General features: G+C 46.8%; 1 pseudogene; it reads left to right on the top strand.

The window, feature by feature from the left end:
• The first annotated feature begins 292 nt into the window (after positions 1-292).
• On the top strand, positions 293-741 carry LOC129485813 (large ribosomal subunit protein eL29-like; annotated as a pseudogene).
• The last annotated feature ends 18,561 nt before the right edge of the window (positions 742-19,302 follow it).

Here is a 19,302-nt window from a genome sequence, read left to right as displayed (position 1 = left end):
AAGGGTAAAAGAAAGAACAACAAGAAAAACTGTCAACAGCAATAGGGTGTGATCTGCAATATAGCCCTGAAAACCTTCATTTGCTGATATCAATGCATTCAGGACAAAAACCCTCACTGCTCCTTCCTGATTGGCCTTGAGATCACGCAGGAAGCCCTGACGAAACCCGAACTAGTGGGGTCAGGAGACACACACAACGTGTTGAGAAGATTGTTATCAAAATGCAATGTATGGGTGGCCTCTTTCTCTTTCGGTTCTAGGCGCTTTGGGAGCCACGGCTTAAGGTGCAGACATGGCCAAGTCTAAGACCCATGCCACACACAACCAGTCCTGAAAATGGCACAGAAATGGTATCAAGAAACCCCGATCACAACGATACAAATCTCTTAAGGAGGTCCCCAAGTTCCCAAGGAACATATGCTTTGCCAAGAGGCACAAGAAGGGCCTAAAGAAGATGCAGGCCAACAATGCCAAGGCCATGAGTGTAGGTGCCAAGGCTATCAAGGCCCTCGTAAAGCCCAAGGAGGTTAAGCCCAAGATCTCAAAGGGTGTCAGCCACAAGCTCGATCGATTGCCTACATTGCCCACTCCAAGCTTGGGAAGTGTGGTCATGCCCGCATGGCCAAGAGACTCAGGCTGTGCTCGCCAAAGGCCAAGGCCAAGGATCAAACCAAGGCCCAGGCTACAGTTCCAGCTCAGGCTCCCAAAGGTGCCCAGGACCCTACAAAGGGTTCAGAGTAGATATCTCTGTCTGCCAATGTGAGGACAGAAGGACTGGTGCGACCCCCGCCCCCACCCGGGCTGCCATCTGCATGGGGCTGGGGTCTTCTTGTGCTACTTGTGCAAATAAACCTGAGGCAGGAAAAAAAAAAAGACAAAATGCGTTGTATGCTTATTTTATTTATACATACAATAAGTTGAGGTTTGCATAATGATTGTTAAAAGTGAGAGAAAAAAATGTAAAAAAAAAATAAGTCATTGGGTTTGGACAATATGTTTCATTCCTGTTTAGTTGTTTGTGGTTGCCAAATCTACAAAAGTGCAAAACTTTAAAAAACCCTTGTTGAAATCTCTTGGAAAACATACCATCTTCCGGAAATTCCTCTGAGTTTTCCTTTAAGTTTGACAACAAATGGAAAGAAGTGGATTGTTGTTGTCCTTCAACCCACGGTAACAAAGGTGGGGGTGTAAGTCTGTAGTTTGAAGAATTTCATTCTTATCAATTGTGTAGAGCAAAGTTGAAATAAGTTACATTAATTCCACGTAAATTAGTTTTCTGATTTAAAGTCTTGAGTGATTTTTTTTTTGTATTTTGTAATTTTTTTCCTTTTGTTTATCTCTATTTCCTCAGTTTTCTTGTTTTTTTTTTTTTTTTTAATTATACTTCTGAGATACACGTGCAGAATGTGAGGTTTGTTACATAGGTATACATGTGCAGTGGTGGTTTGCTGCACCCATCAACCCGTCATCTACATTAGGTATTTCCCCTAATGCTATCCCTCCCCTAGCCCTCCACCCCCTGACAGGCCCCAGTGTGTGATGTTCCCCTCCTTTTGTTCATGTGTTCTCATTGTTCAACTCCCACTTATGAATGAGAACATGCAGTGTTTGGTTTTCTGTTCCTGTGTTAGTTTGCTGAGAATGATGGTTTCCGGCTTCATCCACGTCCCTGCAAAGGACATGATATCATTCCTTTTTATGGCCGCATAGTATTCCATGGTGTATATGTGCCACATTTTCTTTATCAAGTCTATCATTGATGGGCATTTGGGTTGGTTCTAAGTCCTTGCTATTGTGAATAGTGCTGCAATAAACACACGTGTGCATGTGTCTTTATGGCAGAATGATTTATAACCCTTTGGACATATACCCAATAATGGCACTGCTGAGTCAAACGGTATTTTGGTTTTAGATATTTAAGGAATTGTCACACTGTCTTCCACAATGGTTGAACTAATTTACACTCCCACCAACAGTGTAAAAGCTTTCCTATTTCTCCACATCCTCTTTAGCATCTGTTGTTTCCTGATGTTGCTTCCTGCTGTTTTTAACGATGGCCATTCTAACTGGCATGAGATGGTATTTCATTGTGGTTTTGATTTACATTTCTCTAATGACCAGTGATGATGAGCTTTTTCTCATATGTTTATTGGCTGCATAAATGTCTTCTTTTGAGAAGAGTCTGTTCATATCCTTCACCCACTTTTTGATGGGATTGTTTTTCTCTTGGAAATGTGTTTAAGTTTCTTGTAGTTTCTGGATATTAGCTCTTTGTCAGATGGATAGATTATAGAAATCTTCTCCCATTCTCTAGGTTGTAGATGTGTGGCGTTATTTCTGAGGCCTCTGTTCTGTTCCATTGGTTTATATATCTGTTTTGGTACCAGTACCATTCTGTTTTGGTTACTGTAGCCTTGTAGTATAGTTTGAAGTCAGGTAGCATGATGCCGCCAGCTTTGTTCTTTTTGCTTAGGATTGTCTTGGCTATATAGCTTGTTTTTGGTTCCATATGAAATTTAAAATAGTTTTTCTAATTCTGTGAAGAAAGTCAATGGTAGCTTGATAGGAATAGCACTGAATCTACAAATTACTTTGGGCAGTATGGCCATTTTCACGATATTGATTCTTCCTATCAATGAGCATGGAATGTTTTTTCCATTTGTTTGTGACCTCTCATTTCCTTCAGCAGTGGTTTGTAGTTCTCCTTGAGGAGGTCCTTCAGATCCCTTGTAAGTTATATTCCTAGGTATTTTATTCTCTTTGTAGCAATTGTGAATGGGAGTGCACTCATGATTTGGCTCTCTATTATTGGTGTATAGAAATGCTTGTGATTTTTGCAAATTGATTTTATATCCTGAGACTGCTGAAGTTGCTTATCAGCTTAAGCAGATTTTGGGCTGAGATGATGGGGTTTTCTAAATTTATAGTCATGTCATCTTCAAACAGAGACAATTTGACTTCCTCTCTTCCTATTTTAATACCCTTTATTTTTTTCTCTTCCCTGATTGCCTTGGCAATATTATGTTGAATAGGAGTGGTGAGAGGGGGCATCCTTGTCTTGTGCCAGTTTTCAAAGGGAATGCTTCCAGTTTTTGTCCATTCAGTATGATATTGGCTGTCGGTTTGTCATACATAGCTCTTAGTATTTTGAGATACGTTCCATCAATACCTAGTTTATTGGTAGTTTTTAGTATGAAGGGGTGTTGAGTTTTATTGAAGGCCTTTTCTGCACCTATTGAGATAATCATGTGGTTTTTTGTCATTGGCTCTGTTTATGTGATGGATTATGTTTATTGATTTGCATATGTTGAACCAGCCTTGTATCCCAGGGATGATGCTGACTTGATCATGGTTGATAAGCTTTTTGATGTGCTGCTGGATTCAGTTTGCCAGTATTTTATTGAGGATTTTCGCATCGATGTTCATCAGGGATATTGGCCTGAAATTTTCTTTTTTTGTTGTGTCTCTGCCAGGTTTTGGTGTCAGGATGAAGTTGGCCTCATAAAATGAGTTAGGGAGAATTCCCTCTTTTTCTGTTGTTTAGAATAGTTTCAGAAGGAATGGTACCAGCTCCTTTTTGTACCCCTGGTAAAATTCGGCTGTGAAGCCTTCTGGTCCTGGGCATTTTTTGGTTGGTAGGCTATTAATTACTGCTTCAATTTCAGAACTTGTTATTGGTTTATTCAGAGATTTGACTTCTTCCTGGCTTAGTCTTGGGAGGGTGTATGTGTTCAGGAATTTATCCATTTCTTCTAGATTTTCTAATTTATTTGCGTAGAGGTGTGCATTGTATTCTCTGATGGTAGTTTGTATTTCTGTGGGATCAGTGGTGATATCCCCTTTATCATTTTTTATTGTGTCTGTTTAATTCTTCTTTTCTTCTTCGTTAGTCTGGCTAGTGGTCTATTTTGTCAATCTTTTCAAAAATCCAGTTCCTGGATTCATTGATTTTTTGAAGGGTTTTTTATGTCTCTATCTCCTTCAGTTGTGCTCTGATCATAGTTATTTCTTGTCTCCTGCTAGCTTTTGAATTTGTTTGTTCTTGCTTCTCTAGTTCTTTTTTTTTTGAGATGGAGTCTCGTCCTGTCACCCAGGCTGGAGTGCTGTGGCACGACCTGGGCTCACTGCAACCTCTGCCTCCTGGGTTCAAGCAATCCTCCTGCCTCAGCCTCCCAAGTAGCTGGGACTACAGGTGCATGCCACCACGCCCAGCTAGTTTTTTGTATTTTTAGTAGACATGCGGTTTCACCGTGTTAGCCAGAATGGTCTTGATCTCCTGACCTCAGGATCCACCTGCCTTGGCCTCCCAAAGTGCTGGGATTACAGGCCTGAACCACCGCACCCAGCCTCTTCTCTAGTTCTTTAATTGCGATGTTAGAGTGTTGATTCTATATCTTTCCTGCTTTCTGATGTGAGCATTTAGCGCTATAAATTTCCCTCTAAACACTGCTTTAGCTCTGTCCCAGAGATTCTGGTACATTGTGTCTTTGTTCTTACTGGTTTCAAAGAACTTATTTATTTTTGCCTTAATTTCGTTATTTACTCAGTAGTCATTCAGGAGCAGGTTGTTCAGTTTCCATGTAGTTGTGCAGTTCTGAGTGATTTTCTTAATCCTGAGTGCTAATTTGATTGCATTGTGGTGTGAGAGACTGTTTGTTATGATTTCCATTCTTTTGCATTTGCTAAGGAGTGTTTTACTTCTAATTATGTGGTCAATTTTAGAATAAGTGCTATGTGTTGCTGAGAAGAATGTGTATTCTGTTTATTTGGGGTGGAGAGTTCTGTAGATGTCTATTAGGTCGGCTTGGTCCAGAGCTGAGTTCTAGTCCTGAATATCCTTGTTAATTTTCTGTCTCATTGATCTGTCTAATATTGACAGTGGGGTGTTAAAGTCTCTCCCTATTATTGTGTGGGGCTCTAAATCTCTTTGTAAGTCTCTAAGAACTTGCTTTATGAATCTGCATGTTCCCATATTGGGTGCATATATATTTAAGATAGTTAGCTCTTCTTGTTGCATTGATCCCTTTACCATTATGTAGTGCCTTTCTTCTTTTTTTTATCTTTGTTGGTTTGAAAAGTTTGTTTTATCAGAGACTAGGATTGCAACCCTGCTTTTTTTTGCTTTCCATTTGCTTGGTAAATATTCCTTCATCCCTTTATTTCGAGCCTATGTATGTCTTTGCACGTGAGATGGGTCTCCTGAACACAGCACACTGATGGATCCTGACTCTTTATCCAATTTGCCAGTCTGTGTCTTTTAATTGGGCATTTAGCCTGTTTACATTTAAGGTTGAAATTGTTATATGTGAATCTGATCCTGTCATTATGATACTAGCTGGTTATTTTGCCCATTAATTGATGCAGTTTTCTTCATAGTGTCTACATTCTTTACAATTGGGTATGTTTTTGCAGTGGCTGGTACCAGTTTTTCCTTTTCATATTTAGTGTTTCCTTCAGGAGTTCTTGTAAGGCAGGTCTGGTTCGAGTGATTTTAGTAGTGGAATTCTGGCAAAAAATGCACAAAGCATGGCTAATTTGGAGAAATCTCAAGTACAATGGAATTTTTAGACATCTCTTTTTAAAACAGTACTGGCCTGGAATATCTGAGGGGTTTCATTACAATGTTCAGAACAGCTTCCTGGTAAAGGCAACGGCTCTGCTGCCCATGAAGTTGGAGAGAAAAATATGTAGAGCAGATAAGGTAAAAGGCATCTTTCTTCTCAATTGCAAAAGTTTGGTGACCAACTGCGTTGTTTTACTTTTTAAAATTTCATTTTATTTTCCAATTTTATTTGGTTTGTAATACCATTTTCCTTGGGCTTATTACAGTAAATGTGCGATACTTCTGGCTTCTTTGGAAAATAAAATGGAAAACCCTCAGTTTCTAGACAGGAAAGAAGGACCAGCAGCATAAGGCTGAAGTGGTGTCGGCTCATTGTGGTAACTACAGACCGTGGGCACCCCGGCCGCAGGTTCCATCAGGGTACATCCTCTGGCTTCACACTCTTCCCTTCTCCACCACCTCCTCCTCTCTCCCCACACTTCCACTTCCTTGTGCAAGCTTCAAAGGAATCTCCTTGTAGCTGAGTGATTAAGTCTTGGAAGCTTGACACTGGGATTAAATCTGAATGTTCTGGAGAAGACTTTTAGACACATTCAGAAAAGAGCAGGCAGCAAACCCCAGCTGCATCTAGAATAGCTGCGTTGGGTGAGGGTTCCTGGGATGTTCTCTAATTGGTCTGTTCTACATGTTGTCACAGACTTGGAATCAGCAAAACATCCCCTTTAAAACAGATAGTCTTCTGGCTGCTATGCTGGTTCTTATATTAAAACATTTTTTGTATTGAAAAAACACCTCTTTTTAAACAAGTAAAAGGCTGTGTATTTTCTCAAGTGCTGCAAGCAAATAGATAGGGTGTTGGGAATATAAAGCACAAAGAAATCATGTTTATTATAAGAACTTAAAAAAAAGCAGGAGATGCTCTGAGGGCTGGTGTTTTACCTTCCACCTTCCACCACTTCTCTCTTTCTCTTATAAAAAGGCTGCTATGGCGACCGACCTCCTGAGTATGGTTCAAAAAAGAAAAAAAGAAAGATCCTTTTGCCTTATGTTCTAGTATATTTGAACCTTTGGAATCTCACAAGAGGTGTCAAATTTAGCTGACTCAAACTCTTCATCTGACTAGAAATAGAAAACTTTGGGAGGCTGAAGCGGGAGGATCGCTTGAGCTCAGGAGTTAGAATCCAGCCTGGGCAACATAGCAAGGCCCCATCTATACAAAAGAGAAATAAAAAAACTAGCCAGACATGACGGTGTGCACCTGTAGTCCCAGCTACTTAAAAGGCTGAGGTGGGGTAATCGCTGGAGCCTGGAAGGTCGAGGCTGCAGGGAGCCATGATTGCACCACTGCACTCCAGCCTGGGTGACAGAGAGATACCTTGTCCCAAAAACAAAACCCTAGAAATAGAAGCCTAGAGGGGAACTGAGGTGCTGCATGCTGGGGGTCCCCTCCCACAGGAAGGACCACAGCAGGACAGCTTCAAGGATCTGCTGCAAAGCCCCATGCTCCTCAGAGTCATGCTTTGCCTCTTAAGAGTGGAGTAGAAAGAGCTTTGTGTAGATGTGCTTGTCTCATTTCGTAATAATAATACAACCCGAAATGAACTTTTTATTTACTGACTGAATGCTTTAACCTATATTATTTTTTCCTTTTCCTCATCACCTCTGTTACCAGCTGTCATTCATTCATTCAGTTCTTAATGTGTTCCTATCATGTGACTATTGGGATTAAGAAGGTCAATGAGACACAATTCCTATCTTCAAGGAATTTATCCTTAATTTAGTCTCTTGAAAGTTCAGATATTATGCTTCTGACTTCTAATTCCAATGAGGTGATGAGACATTATTTGTATGCTATCCCCGGACCCATTCTGCACATGCAGATTGCTATTGTGGGGTAAATATAAGCTGTCTTTTGCAGGGGCTTTAGCTATGTACAGTTTTGTTCATTGCACTCTTGCTGGTCTTAAGAGTTTGCTCGGGAAGGCCCTTTGCTATTTCCACTACTGGGCCTGGCATTTCTTGTTGTCACCAGAGCCATAGAAGGCATGCTGCTTTTCCTCAGAGTCTACCTTGTGGGCTGGGAGCCTGCACGTAAATGCAGGAAACCATTGTCCATGCCACAAAAGCTCCGGCACACTGGAGGAGCCGGTGCACAAACCTACCAGAGGCTATGCATTCACAAGGAAGCAAACTGGCCTCAGAGGCGGTTAGTGAGGCTCTGGGTCCTAGGTGGGCTGGGGAAGTGCAGTGCCAGAGACAGTGCAGAACATGTGGCCGTTCCATGCCGGCAGGTCTTCGCAGAGGCCCAGTGGAGAGGAGTGGGAGTTCGTGCAGGACCCAGGAGGGAAGGGCTTTGTGATGGGCAGGTGCAGCCAGGAAAGCAGCGGCTCTCTGGGGCTCTGGGCTAGGGTTCCGTCCTCTGTGCCAGAGCTGTCTCTGGAGCTGCCCTAGAGCCAGTCTCAAAGAATGGCTGCGGCTGTGAGGTGGTCTAAGTGAGTCTAATAGTGGGAAGACAGCCAGTCCCTTAGAGGTACATCTGAGATGCTAGGAAAACTGCCCTTGGAATCTGACACATGCCCCTGTGCTCAGAAGGAAGAAACAACTCTTGCTTTTGTTTTTAAGAGCATCTCCCTGCTGACTTGAGCATGCTTCACTGCATCTGCACAGAGGCCAAGAAAGCCCCATATAAGAAAGCCCCTGTAGCTGTGCTAGTCTGGGGAGTCAGGCACTGGGCTGGACTCAGTGTTGCCTGCGGCAGGCAGCTTATCAGCTTGCAGCCAGAGCTTGGGACTCTTCATCCATTGCCCTACACAGGTCTGATTTTAGTAGAAATTTGCTCTTTAAGACAGAGGCATTCTTATGATTATGCAGAATATAAAATTGCCTTTCGGGAAGCAGATAGGACCTTTTGCTTCTCCCAGCATCGGAACTCCCATCTCTAGAGATTTCTTCCTCTTACGAGTAGGGCGAACACAGAAAAGTCTCTGCAAGTCTTGTCGGAGGAGAGAAAATCAGAGGCTGATGTCAGAGGTGGCTGTGACTGGGAAGGGCTGTGAGGGTGGGGAGGAGAAGCACTGGGTACCCTGACCCACTGTGCCCATCACATGCTCCTATGGGTGACACACATCAACCGCTGCTCAGAACAACCCAAGAGTTGCTGGAACTCACATCATCAGCATGGCAGCACCAATGAGTGAGGGCTTCCTGATCTCCTCACTGTGGCCCGGGCCTCAGGCTGTGAGTATTTCGGATGATTTCAGTGGGCTCCTCCTCATTGCCCAGCATGAGAACTGGCTGTGAACTGGAAGGCACCCTGAGTAAGATAGGCACACCCTTCCTGCACAAGTAGGCCAGCTCTCGAATCCTATAACATGGCTCAGGGTGCCCTGAGAAGTGGGCACGGTGGGGGTAGGGAGGAGCATGGCCCTGTTTCTGCTGCCCCTGGGAGTCTCTGGGCAGCCAAAGAGGGGCTGTGTTGGGCTTCCTGTGTGCCCAGAACCGGCCTGCACAATGACCAGGGCACAATTACAGATAATTCTATCGCTTTCCAACCAATTTGGGTGTTCCATTATGAGTCTTTAGAGTTGGACCAGGCTACACCAAGTATCATTTTGTTTTCCTGACCTAGTTTAATGGTTTTTCCTTTTTTTTTTTTAAATAAGGAACTGAATTTGTAGCTCTTTTCACTCTAAAATGATTGCACATTGAGCTGAGCTGGAAGAGAGACTTCTGGTTCTTTTTTTTTTTTTTTTTTTTAGAGGCAGGGTCTCACTCTGTTGCCCAGATTGGAGTACAGCAGTGTGATTGCCCCGATCACCCTGGACTCAAGTGATCCTCCTACCTCAGCCTCCAAAGTAGCTGGAACCATGGGTGTGCACCATCATACCTGGCTAATTTTTCTTATTTTATGTAGAGATGGGGTTTTGCCATGTTACCAGGCTGGTCTCAAACTCCTGGGCTCAAGTGGTCCTCCCGCCTCGGCCTCCCAACGTGCTGGGATTATAGGCGGGAGCCACTGTGCCTGCTCACTTCTAGTTCTTACTTGCTTCATTTTGCAGAGGAGCTCTGTGCTGCCGTGGCCAAAGTACAGGCTTTGGAGGCGTGGAGTCCTGGGGTTCTAATTCTCAACTCCTAACTGGGCGAGGGATGCAAGCTTTCAAAGTCTGAGTTTCTTCCTTTCTAGAAAGGGAAGTACTGCCCTTACTCCAGGTTGCTGGAAGGATGCTGTGAAGTGGCAGTGTGGGGACATGGTGCTGTTCTCTATCATCTGTTACCTGCCTCAGCTAATGCCTGTGCATGGAGTGACAGGAGAGAGCCCAGGTGGAGCGAGGGCCTTCCATGCCCCGCACAGGGTGAGTGGCCAGCCCTCCAACTCTGGGCTATGTTCCCTGGGCTGTGTGCTCCATTCACACGTCACACCACTGTGGTCACGCCCCCAGCTCCCAACACCGCCGTCACGAAAGTCAACCAAGGACGCAAGTCCTATCGTCTTTTCAATACACAGAAGAAGAAAATAAGCTTTGAAAAACTACAAAACCTGACATGGTTTGAAGCTAGGCTGTGCCATTCCTGTGAGACCTGGGGAATGCCCTCAATCCCTCTCAATTTCGTTTCCCTCACCTGTGGAATGGGGATGACAATAGAGGCTGGCCCATGAGATGCCCGGTGGGAGGAAACCAATGCCCAGCCAGCACTCCCAACCGGCAGGCACTAAGGATTCTGGCCGGGTCCTTGTCACCACAGGGGTGGTGCCGTGAGAATTCGAGGTCACTGTCTTTTTCTATCTGAGTGCTGGGACGCCGCAAACAGGCATGGCCTATAATAGACGGTCACTTTGGAGGTGCCTTGCTCCATGTCCCTCTCCCTGCTCCTCCGTGAGGCAGGAATCTCATCTGCTTACTCTTCTTTCTTGGTTCCTGGTTCTCGACGCAGGTACATGGTAGGAGCTAAATACTTGTTGAAAAAATGAATGTAGAGGGATAATGCATTCTTGCGACCTTTCTGTGTCATCTCCTCCTGGGAGGGTTGAAAGAGCATCAGCTCCAGATGTGGCCTTGGGTTTAAATCACATGGGCTCCCTGGCCATCCTTGGTGGCTCAGAGCTGGCCACTGACCCCTTGGGCCTGGTGTCCTCAGGTGTGAGTGTAGGATTCATGACCACACCTGTCTCACAAAGTGGTTCTGACCATCCAGGGAAGAAGTGGAGGATGCATTTCAGCAACCTTCCTTTCTTATAAAGACACTCAGTGGGAATCTAACTAGCATTATTCATTTTATTATGATTTTAATACCTTTTCCAAAGAGAGGAATTCTTGTTTTTCATTGGCCACATCTGTGTAAACTTATGTGTTTGACATAAATGCACTAAAATTAAAGTTAAATCTAGTTTCTAAAAACTTACAAAAACTAAATTATGCCAGTTCCCCAATCTGCCTTTCTATTTCGGTCTTCAGAAGCCGATACTTTGGCTCAGTAAAGCCAGGTCTGTGCGCTCACTAAGGTGTCTTTAGGGTGGCTATCTCACAGACCCCGAGGCTCCCCTGCACTGCTGCTGGTTGGCTTCTATGTTTTTCTTTGCAACTTATTTGCTAGACTAATTCTAATTGCACCTTGCTTTGAATCTTAGAGACAAAGAATGGGGCCAGGCTCAGTGTCTCACACCTGCAATCCCAGCACTTTGGGAGGCCAAGGCAGACGGATCACCTGAGGCCAGAAGTTCGAGACCTGCCTGGCCAACATGGTGAAACTCCGTCTCTACTAAAAATACACAAATTAGCTGGGTGTGGTGGTGGGCCCCTGTAGTTCCAGCTACTCAGGAGGTCTGAGGCAGGAGAATTTTTTTAACCTGGGAGGCGGAGGTTTCAAGAGCTGAGATCGCACCACCGCACTCCAGCCTGGGCAACAAAGTGAGACTCTTTCTCAGAAAACAAACAAATAACTAGATAAGAATCCCTTACTCAATAATAGGTATCAGCCAATGCTTAGGAATTTTCTCAAAAGACAGTTGTCTCCAGGAAGTACTTTCTCTTAATTCCAGGACCCCAAGAAGGTTGCCCCAGAACACCTACCATTACTGGGGCTTCCTCTTCCACCTTGTTAGAAACGGGTTTATTCCATCCTACTTCATGGCAAAGTGGATATCACCAGTGCTGAGAAGGAATGCTCCAAGCTGCGTGGGGCAGCTTTGAAGGCAGTCATGTCCATCCTCTTATTTTCTCTATCTACAAACTGAAGCTGATGGCCTCCGGTACACAGCTGGGAGGCCAAGGCTAACAAAAAAGTTTGTGAAAAAATATTCCAACCTTGCTGCTGGTGGAAACAAGGAGTGTACACCCAGGAAGCAGGTTCCCTATGGCGTTCCTCCGCGGGACTCTCCCTGGAGAACCTCGCCGGGAGGTCAGGGCGCCCTAATCAGTGGGAGGTCTGCCAAGCCACCGGGCCTGCCCGCAACAGAGCTCCGACGGCCCGGCCTCGGATTTGACCTGTTTTGCTCCCTCAGTTACACCGCCTGCCTCATCGCCAAGTAAGGCCCCCTGCCACCATCACGGCCCGGTGGCGGAGAGGGTCATCAGAGAGCAGCTGGGCGCCTTATGCGCACCTGTGCAGAAGGAGGAAGCTTAGCTCACTGCAGCGCCACGCCGGGGACGGCCACCCCTGCCTTCGGTCCCATCAGGGCTCCTCCACCAGCCCTTCCCCTGCCTTGAGTCCGGGGGCATATCCCCAGCCCTGCCTTTCCCGGCCACAGGTCAGGTCTGCGGACAATATACGTCCTGTCCCCCTCCCCTTCACGCACTGCTCTGCCTTCCGCTGCCCGGGTGTGACCCCTCTCCCCCTCCCCCTCAACTACTCGGAGTCCCAGAACAAGTCTGCCACTCCCACTTCTCCCTGCCTGAGTCCCGGGGCGCGTCCCCGGCACACCATTCCCTCTCTTGGGTCAGAGTCTCCGGATGACTCCCCGCAGCTCCCCCTGCTCTCACCCCCACCGGCCTCCCCCAGTCCTGGGTCCCGCGGTGCGCCCTCCCCAAGTCTCTTCCTCCCACTGCCCTGGGTCCCAGAGCACATCCGCCTGCGGCCCCCACCTCCCGCGGCCCCCACCTCCCCCTGCCTGGAGTCCCCGTCCCCGCGCGCCCCCGCCCTCGCCCCCCGCCCCCGCCCTGCCTTCACCTGCCGTCCGCCGCCCGCCAGCCCCGCTGACCGCCGCCCCCGCGCTTCGCTGGCGCCAGCCTCTGGATGGGTCTTGCACTTTGATTATTTGTGTTAGCAGTTAATTTAGCACCGTGGCCACGTGTGCCAAAGCTGCCTCCACTTCCTCCCGGCTCTCAACAAATGGCACTTTTATGAGATCCCTTCAAAGCGGCTCCCAGGCTGTCTCCTGTCTCCTGGTCTCTGCCTCTCGGTGCAGACTTCATTTCTCTGCCCTCCGCCCTCCGCCCTCCACCCGGGCGCCCCCTCTGCACAGGCCCTATCGCAGCTGCAATCTTTCCTGCCTTTGCAGGAAAGGAGCTATTTCTGGCAACTCTGTCCCTCCACCCAGGGCACTCAGCCTGATCTAATGGAGATTTACCGAGCAGGTCCCTGCACTCCTCACGGCACTCTCCTGCCTGCGGGGGCCTCGTGCACCCTGGATCAGAAAATCTCAAGAGTCTGCGGTCCTAGCAGATGGCTGACTGCTATGGCACCCTTGGCAGGCTTTATTATGATTATTTTGCAGAATATTTCTGATCCCACTCACCTCCCAGGTCTGACTTTCCTCAGCCTCTTCCCTCGCGGAGTTCTGTGCTAACACTGCCTGGGTGTCTCCAAGCCTGTGTTTTGGTCTAAATCCCTTCATACCCAGTGCTTCTTCCTAGCTGAGATGAGATATTCTGCACCTCGGAGAACTAGATTGCTTCTCCAAAGAATTCCAAAGAGGAGGTCCTTGACATTCACCTGAGTTTTCTAAACTCAGGCTCTTTTTCTCTTTCAGCTAACCTGATTTCCCCTCTGCTTAGATTTCTAATATGAGTGGTATTTCAGAATAATAATACTCTGGAGGCTTTTACTTATGAAGAGAACTCTAGTCATGTTTGCAATAAACACCCCTATGCTCATGGAGCTAGTGTGGGGAGGGACTTTGCAAGCCCAGCTCCGCTTGAGAGGGCTCAAGAAGGGCTTCCTAAGTGCTCAAGCAGAGGGCTCTGGTGCTAGCTGGCAGGGACACAGTGGACAGCTGGTCTTTTCTGGCCTAAAGGATCACAGTGAGCCTGGGCCGATTTTAGCATAAGCTGGGGGCTCCAATCTGCTTCACTGTCAGCCCAGAGCGTCTCAGCCCTGGATGAGGCCCAAATCCCTACACATTTGGAACCTCACCTCGTTCTTGCATGGCTGGAGGCTGGGCACCTCCCACTGTCAGGGAGGATCTGCCTGCACTGTGACAGCCCCTCAGTGGTGGCCTGTGCTGTGTTGGGCCTGGCTGTGCACAGAACCCAGCTGACACGCTTTCTCTCTACTCCACTGGTGCACTCAAATGGAATGCCTCACCATAGGATTCGTACACAGTCATCTACCCTTTGGAAAAAGTCCTAATTCCCTCAAAATGAATGTGTTTTGGCTGACCCCAACTCTTGAAGAGAGACAGGGGAGTGTGTTTCTGTATGGAAATGTACATGTGTGATATCTGACTAGGGATAATGAAAGTGATCTTCAGTATCCACAATTCTTTTTTTTTTTTTTTTTTTTGAGACGGAGTCTTGCTCAGTCACCCAGGCTAGAGTGCAGTGGCACAATCTTGGCTCACTGCAAGCTCCGCCTCCCGGGTTCACGCCATTCTCCTGCCTCAGCCTCTCCGAGTAGCTGGGACTACAGGCGCCCGCCACCACGCCCGGCTAATTTTTTGTATTTTTAGTAGAGACGGGGTTTCACCGTGGTCTCGATCTCCTGACCTCGTGATCCGCCCGCCTCGGCCTCCCAAAGTGCTGGGATTACAAGGTGAGCCACCGCGCCCGGCCAGTATCCACAATTCTAAAACTACTTCTGTGAAGGTCACAGTGATCTCCAATCTGCCGAATTCAGTGTCCAAGTCCTCATCATCTCTGTTAAGTTCTCTTGGACACAGTTGCTCAGTTAGGCTCTCTCTGAAACTCTTTGACCTCAGCGGTTGTGAAGCCCCTCCTTTCCCCACCCACACCTCCCAGCTGTGGAGGGGTGCAGGCCTGCACTCCCACGACTGCCTTTGTGCAGATGACTCTTAAAGCTAAACTTTCAGTGCTAAATACCAGGCTCCTATTTCTAACTAAATCAGACATTTATGAGGGCTTGGAATGTCATCTTAAGGCAACATGTTCACTTCTTTTTTGTTCAAAAAACGTTGAGTGCCTAGAAGTCTGTGTTCTTGATGTTGGGGACACAGCAGTGAAAAAAGCAGAACGGTGAAGTTCCTGCTCTGATATGGCCAGAGTCCTCTGGAGGCAGGTTCCGGCTGACCCCCAGCACAACCAGGCCTCTTGATGCCTGGGAGCAAACGCTTGCAGTCACTTTAATTTCCCCCTCATTTCTATTTCTCACATCTGATCGAGGCCTATTGATACTTCCTGTACAGTTTCTTTCCAATCCATCTTTGCTTCTCATTCTCCTTCAACACACATTGCTGGAATCGGGCTTCTGAATTCCAGGTTCTAGTTCCTTCAGACCTTCCCTCTCCCCCACAACTTTCATCCATTTTCCCCCAGCTGTGAGATTACTTTTCAAAAAGTAAAGCTCTGATCTGTTCATTTATTCATTGTGCACACATGGGTGGGAATGTCCTATGTGCAGGGCAGTGGGCCAAGCGCTGAGGTGACAGAGAAGCAAAGAGACCCTGACAGATGTCCCAGTTTACTTGAGAGGAAATGCGCCAAAAGCCAAAGTAAAATACAGTAGGAGCTCTGCTAAGACAGAAATAAGATTCCCTGCCATGTGTGAGATTAAACATTCTTAGAAACCTGATACCCAAGGCTCCCCACTACCTGGGCCCGACTTAGCTTGCTAACGGGTCTTCCTTTACCCGGCTTCCTGTCCACCAGCCACGCCACCTCTTCCCGAGCGTACCCCACCTTTCCTGCCATTCTCTTGTTGCCTCTGCCCTTCTCTTTGTCTATAATGCCCTCCCCTTACCCTCGCTACCAATTAAAATTCTACGAATCCTCTGAAACCAAGCTTATGTTCCACGTTTTCCAAGCAGCTTTCACTCAGATTTCCCCAACTGAAAGTCTTATCTCTTTCCCAAACTCTTGTAGCATTTCATTTGGATCTCTTCCATGATACAACTAGAGACTAATATTAAAGTTATTTGCATTCTGTGCTACACGATAAGGTCCCTAAGTGCAGAGCCTTTCTTCTTTATCTTGTTATTCTCTGCTGTGACTACATAGCACATCAGCCCGCAGAGGCAAGCGGTGAATGCTTTCAAGAGAATGGCTAAATGAGAGGCTCATGGAGGAAGTCAGCTTTGTTGGTGCCTTATCAGGGAGAGTTATATCCAGGGTTGTTGATGTGATGGTGAAGGGCCTTTTTTCAAAAGAGAGAGAGATTATAAAGGTATAACCCAGGGGTCCCCAACCCCCAGGCCATAGATTGATGCCAGTTCATGACTTCTTAGGAACCTGGCCGCACAGCAGGAGGTGAGCAGCGGGCCAGCGAGCCTCACCACCTGAGCTGTGTCTCCTGTCAGATCAGCAGCGGCGTTAGATTCTCATAAGAGTGCGAACCCTATTGTAAACTGTGCATGCAAGGGATCTAGGTTGCACACTTCTTATGAGAATGATGATCTGAGGTGGAACAGTTTCATCGTAAAACCATCCCACCCACTGTCCGTGGAAAAATTGTCCAATTGTTTTCCTTGAAAACAGTCCCTGGTGCCCAAAAGGTTGGGGACTGTCGGTATAATCCACTGAGAAAGGAGACAGCAACATTATGGTCAGTACAGAGGGCCTCTGAGTTGGAGAGGCTGGAACCTTCAGCTGAGTGTAAGATTTCGAATATGACTGTATCTGGGACACCTAGAAAGAAAGGTAGTTTATTTGAGGCGAGCTAAAAGAAATGGTTTCACCTGTGTGTCACGGTGAAACTAGAATAAGCTAACCCACAAGAGCAGTAACCCCTGGAGTTGGGCCTTCTATAGCGGAGGGAAGTCAGGGATGGAGGCCAAGTTGGGCTGATTTTCCTGTTGCTGCTAAAAGGAAGCCAATTAATGGGAGAAGACTTGAGCACAACCCCCCACCTAGATCTACTTATAAGCCAAAATCTGGCTTCACTCTTACTAAACTTAATTTGATTGGAAAAATCTATACCTAAAACAATTTCACAATCCCAGATCACCAGGGACTAAAGGGACTAAAGGGAAATAATTACTAGAAGCTTCTAGAAGTTAGCTTGATTCTTTTAACCAGTTCACTGAATAATGCAACTTCTTCTTTTACAGTCTCAGCTGCGTGTGATTTGTACCCTGAATTTTCCTCCTGTTCGTGGAGAGAGAGTTAGGTGGTGAAAGGCAGGGACCCAGGGGTGCAGTTTTTGGTGGAAGAGCCATGAAGCCTGACTTTCCAAAGGGTACAGATCACGGCTCCTGCAGCAGCAGAGCTGGCCTCACACTGTGGATGAGGAAAGCAAGTCCTCAGCAGCTCAGCAGAGGCACAGCTAGTCCTCATTGCTCATTATACTAAACGAGGAGCAGCAGTTGCCAGGTGGACCTTTCAGGATGCTCTGGTTGGAAGTAGCTGGAAGCCTACCTCCAGCTGGTTTAAGTGGTTAAGGTGGGTGTTACATCTTTGAAAGTCCAAAGGGAAGGCAGGCTTCAGGATGGTGGCAGCCTCTACAGGCTCTACAGGCAGCAGACCCAGCAGCCAGTGGAGCCTGGTCCACCTGCCTGGTCCAGGCCCATGCTTGGACTGGTCACAGTCCTTAGGGGATGTGGAGGCTGATGGCTGCAGGCAGAGTTCCAGAACCATTACTGACAAGAGAGACAAACATGCCGCACTTGACTTAGACAAATAGGGCTCACTCCTGGATTTCCTCAAGGTATGAGGGCTGCCTGGGGGGCTTCCTGCAAAAGGGGTAGGAGGAAGGAGGAGGGATTCCTGGGAGGCCCCAGAGAATGGCATGGAAAGTGGAATGTGGTTCCTCATGGGAGTCACAGGCATTCAACAATTTACCAAATAAGTTGGTCAAGTTTTAGGAACTTTAAAGACAGGTATCTTACTTCCTAAGCACCGCCTATGAATTTTTAGGCTGTCCTCATGGCCTGGGTGGGCCTGGCTGGTCATTTCTGCTGCCCACTCCCCGTTCCCCGTCCCTGGCCTCAGTACCTGCTCACTCAGTCTGGGTGTTCTGTTTGCTTTTCTCTTTTTCCCTCAGCCTTTTCTCTTGCACAGATACACGTACCTCGCACACGAAATAGCATTTAGTTCTGAGTTGAAGCAGATAGAAAAATTGGAGAGGTGCATGAAAACCTTTTCCATTCTGGTTCTTTTTTAGTAACAGCTGCCCTTTCCTGAGCAACCACTGATGCTGGGCACCATACATAACATCATCCAGCAGCTGGCAACAGCCCCACCAAGGGCCCATTAAGTGACCTGCCTAAAATCCTGTAGCTCGTAAGCTGTCAGAGTTCTGGCTTCAAACCTCATGCTTTTATCTTTTATAACCTTCTGCCAAAGTCTGTCTCATCAAAGGAAATTTAATATCACATAGCTTTTCATCAGCAGCATAGGTGGCTGAATAAAGAAGGTCGGTGTTTATAATCCACCCGAGAGGCCGTAGTGTTTCCTCATTGAGCCCCATCATACATTTACTGCAGTTTCTCCTGGAACAGTACACTCTGTACAGTGAGGATTTGGCTACATTCCTCACTGCCACAGATTTGGATAGACCAGGGGCCAACTCTCCCTTTAACACATTTCTATACATGGTCAGACATATGATAACCTGGTTACATGCCAGCTTCTCCAGGAAGGGGCACCCCGTGTCCTGACGCCACCATCATGGAAGGCTCACAGTGGGAAGGCCTTCATCTAATGAGTAAAGCAGGAAAGAGACAGACAAGGACTGCCTGGGGCAGTGGCAGAACCTTTTCAGGGCCTGTGATTTATAACCAAGACTGTAGTGCATGCTGGCGTTGCATATGCTGTGCATGGACACTGCCCGGCCGAGAGCTTTGGCTTTGAAAAGATGACATGTCTGGGTGTGTGAGGAAGGATCCAGTGTCTGTGACTGGTCATGAAGGTGTATCCCAGGGAAAGCTTTCACTCCACTTCCTGACTTTGGTAACAATGAGTAACTTAGTTTTATTCACCAAGAAGCACTGAGATTGAGCCCTGTTCTTCATGTTCTCCCAGATTCTGTGAAGTACTCTGTATCTTTTCAGTAACTTGCTATTTACTTTATATTGGCCACAGTAGATTTTGGTTGTTTGCAATCAAAGAGAATGAACTAATACCATGATGAAATGATACGTAGATGATGGCTCAGAAAGCACAGAAATATGATGTTTCATCACTTGGTTGTCATAAACAACACCCACTTGACATCCTAGCCTGTGTCTCTACGAAGAAGCCACCTGGGAGATCTGGTCTAGCAAGCCATTTCAGGCATACATTGTTTAAGTCATTTACCCTGAGAGAAAGGCACAGTGGAAACAGCTTGCAATAACACATCCAGAATGACCTATTGGGCCATTTCTTACTTCCTTACCAGGATTTGTGCCTCCAGGAGCCATCTGGCTCTAT

The sequence above is a fragment of the Symphalangus syndactylus genome, chromosome 7, assembly GCF_028878055.3.
Source record: "Symphalangus syndactylus isolate Jambi chromosome 7, NHGRI_mSymSyn1-v2.1_pri, whole genome shotgun sequence".
In the NCBI taxonomy this organism is placed as follows: Eukaryota; Metazoa; Chordata; class Mammalia; order Primates; family Hylobatidae; genus Symphalangus; species Symphalangus syndactylus.
The sequence above is the reverse complement of the archived record's forward strand: the minus strand, read 5'-3'. Positions and strand labels throughout refer to the sequence as shown.